We start from the raw sequence: 4,040 nt of genomic DNA on the forward strand, positions 1-4,040 counted from the left end.
GCTGACAGTACAGTGGTGATGGGGGGAGCCTCTCCTGCCTCCTCAGCAGCGCTAAGAATGTCCGACTGCAGTTTAGGCCTGCTCCCTCCTGGCAAGTGGACATCCCCCTGAGGGCTGCCGGGCTGCCAGAGGGATGTCTGATTGCCATCTTAGGCCCAAACCCCCTGGGTAGCTGGCCTAAGCCAGCAGGTGGTCATCCCCTGAGGGGTCCCAGACTGTGAGAGGGCACAGGCCAGGCTGAGGGATCCCCCATCCCCCTGAGTGCACAAATTTTTGTACACCGGGCCTCTAGTAATTATAATAAAAGGCAGTATTTCAAAACTGTCTAATGACTACAACAAATAGTCTTCAATAGATGCTCCAAAGTAGGGTGTAGCTAGATGAACAGAGAAAGCACAATGAAGAACAAGATAGGAGGCAAAGTATCAGTTCTGCCATGGGCTTCAGCAGCAGCCCTTCTTGTGATATGATAGAAAATCTTGAATTTCAGAGTATGATCTTTATTTAAGAATGCTAGTTCTGTTAGTACTTGTGCAAGTGGGTAACTTTCTTATCCTCTATGGACTCACTTCCTTATTTGTATAGTTAAACAATATTCACATGCCTTTTTTAAGTTTCTTGTAGGGATACAACCTTCTTTTCTTGATCATTTTCCAGTTCTTACCAGTCTGGTTTCATCCCACTTTTTAAATTTTTTTATTTTTATTTTAGAGAAGGAGAGAGAGAGAAACATCTATGTGAGAGAGATACATGCATCAGTTGCTTCCTGTATGTGTCTCAACTGGGGATCAAATCCGCAACCCAGGCATATGCCCTGACAAGTAATTGAACTCACAACCTTCCGGTGCAGGGAAGGGTGCTCCAACAAACCAAGCCACACCCACCAGGTCTGGTTCCATCCACTTTTGATCACTGGAATCAGCACTGCAATAGGCACCCCTTAATTACCACTTTATGACTAAGTGAATCTGAGGTCTTTTGACCATTATCTTTATCTCTCTGCTTCTTTGTGGTTGGTGGTATTTTGTTTTGTTTTGTTTGGGGGGGGGGTAATTAAATATTTATTGTTGAAAATATTCCATAGGTCCCCCTTCCCCCCATCCCCCTTGATTCTGCCACCTCTTTGACTCCCTTAATCACTCATTGAAACTCATTCATCCCAGGTCTTAATGACACTACACTTGCAGCTATTTTCCTTTGTAGAAGTATTTCTCAAAATACAGGTCAAGACTTACTAGTGAACTCAATTAGTAGATCATCGACACAAATTTATTTTTAAAATAAAATAAAATAGTATTGACTTGAAATCAGATATATCATACTAATTATAATAAAAATTGTTTGGTGACATTTATTTCAGGTATGTGGGGGGAGTATGTGCATATATGTTTGTATAGATGGGTTACTGTGTGTTTGTATATTCCTGGCTAAAATATAAAATATATTTCTCATTCAAGTCTTGTTGACAATTCTGCAAGCCATGGTTTTACAGCTATCTTTTCTCAGTTTAATTTGCTAGTTCCTATTCTTACACCCTCCTCTTTAATATTGATTTTCTCTTCTCTTCTAACTATCTATATACCCTAATTATCACTTTGGCAGCTCTCTCTCCTGAATTTCACAACCAACTTTTCAATACTGCCACCTGGTTTTTTATAGATACCTAAACTCATTATATATTATTGATCATTTTAATTGAGTGACATGAAGAAAGTGATATGTTAGCATGCTTAATCTGACAACAGTGTGAAAGATAGTTTTGAAGAAGGGAGACTGGAAGCAGTTAGGAAGTTATTGCTGTGATCCAGATTAAAGTGATTAGGGAATAATCTAATGAAAAATCTGATAGATACCAAGTCTAAAGAATAGGATGATTAGATTATTTTCAAAGTTTGAAATCTGAAATGAAAGCAATTTCAATAATATTCACTACCAGTGATAATATCATGTTTATTTTATTAACTATGCCACTTATGTAGAATACCACACCTAAGCAGTAAAAAGGCTAAAAGCTACTCAGAACTAAGTCCAGTCCACAACTTAGTTCCATAGAAATCTTAGTATAATAAGTACTATATATCTCTAGTTAGATTTAACTTTGCACATCTATAATAATAAAAGCGTAATATGCTAATTACACTGGACATCCTTCCAGATGTCCTTCTGGATAACCTTCCGGACAAAGCCAAAGCTGAGGCTGCGAGGGAAGCCCGGGTCCCAGGTACCAGAAGGAAGCTGGTTCCGGCAGCCAGGGTGAAGGAAGGCCTACTCTTGCATGAATTTCATGCATTGGGCCTCTAGTAGTTAACAACAATAAATAAATAAATACGTATTCAGCAAAACTAACTCCTCTGAAATTTTAGTTCTAGCTGAACCCTTATATCCTTATTTGTGTCATAATCAAATATATAAATAGGTCATAAGTTTTACATTTTTCCAATAGTTCTTCACTCTATAAAAATTTGACTATAAAAATGGAAAATTTTAAATATTACTTGAATTTTTATACTCTACACTTACGTGTAATGATTTTCTCCCCAGTGTAATCCCCTTTAAATCACACTAAAATGTCTCTTGCTCTTTTCTAAAAATCGTTTAACTTTCAAATTATGTGTCAACAAAAAAATCTGTGTTGCTGTTATGTCAGATAATTAATCCCTAATTTTCTCCTCCTCTTTAGCTAAACTTCATAAAATGCCCTCTAACAGTACTTTAACAGGGTGATGACAATTTAATTAGATCAAGACCTCAGCAAAGAAAAATCATGATGGAATTGAAGACAGTTATGGATTACAGTTTGAGGTTTTGTTGCCATCCTTCAATGAGTCCAGCAGCTACATAAAATGACTACCTAAAAAGTCAATAAGTGCTTATAAATTCATGTTTTTACTTTCCTACCAATAAAAGAGTAAAAGAGAAGATACCCATCTCTTAGTGCACAATATCGTTAAAAGAGATTGGACTTTAAATCACAGAGTTGGTGTGTTTTTTTAAATCTGAGTTCATCTTTTGTTAGTCATTTGGCCTTAGGGAAGTCACTCTCTGAAGCTCACTTATTTTTCATTCTTTAAAAAATTAATCTTTTGCAATCTAAAAAGCACTGTACCAAAAAGCAGATAAATAACATTATTTCTCAATGTTTTCTGCTGAAATTCTCTATAAAACAAGCCTAAGGAAAAGGAGACAGACCAGCAAGCTAGCCATCAGTTAAAAGAAAGAAGGTAAGGGAAAGAAGGTAATGTTTAGAGAAGTTTATTTAAAAATGATTCCTTGTGAGAAAGGCCAGGGGAACATAGTTCACACAGTAGCTCAAGGTACCCAAGATCAATAAATAAGACAGTTTTTTTTTAAAAGGAAGGAAAAAGAGGAATGGAGTTCACACAAATTCTTACATTGTAGCAGGAAGCTGCATGCAAAAGTGCATATCAAGCACATGAGAGTATAATTGGTTTCACACATAAGAGATGCTACCAGTGGCATTGTGTCAATGTGAATATGTAAAACTATGTCGCTTATTTGGAATCATTTAGGATTGATATGTTTGTATCCAAGAAGAATGGCATTACAACAATGCTAATGGAATATTATGGAAGACTCATATAAATTATATTTACAGCTTGCTTTCTTATATTCCAGGTACATATTGTGAAATGCAGAGTAGAGAATGCACTGGAGCATAAAACATCCCATTCTTATATAGCCCTGGTCAGTGTAGCTCAGTTGGTGGGAGCATCATCCTTTACACCTAAAGTTATTATGCAGGTTTGATTCCCAGTCAGGGCACATACCCAGGTTTTGGGTTTAATCACCAGTCAGGGTGCATGTAGGAGGCAACTAATCAATGTCTCTCTCTCTCTCTCTCTCTCTCTCTCTCTCTAACTGCTCAGGAAGGGGGTAAATGCACATTTGCATCATGCTCTCAAAAATAGAAATAATTGAGAAACCAAGATGGCGGCATAGGTTAACGCCAGAGATTGCTGCCTCGAACAACCAATTCAAATTACACCTAAAAGTCGGAACGGACACCATCACGAACCACA

Source organism: Myotis davidii, unplaced genomic scaffold, assembly GCF_000327345.1.
Source record: "Myotis davidii unplaced genomic scaffold, ASM32734v1 scaffold704, whole genome shotgun sequence".
NCBI classification, from domain to species: Eukaryota; Metazoa; Chordata; class Mammalia; order Chiroptera; family Vespertilionidae; genus Myotis; species Myotis davidii.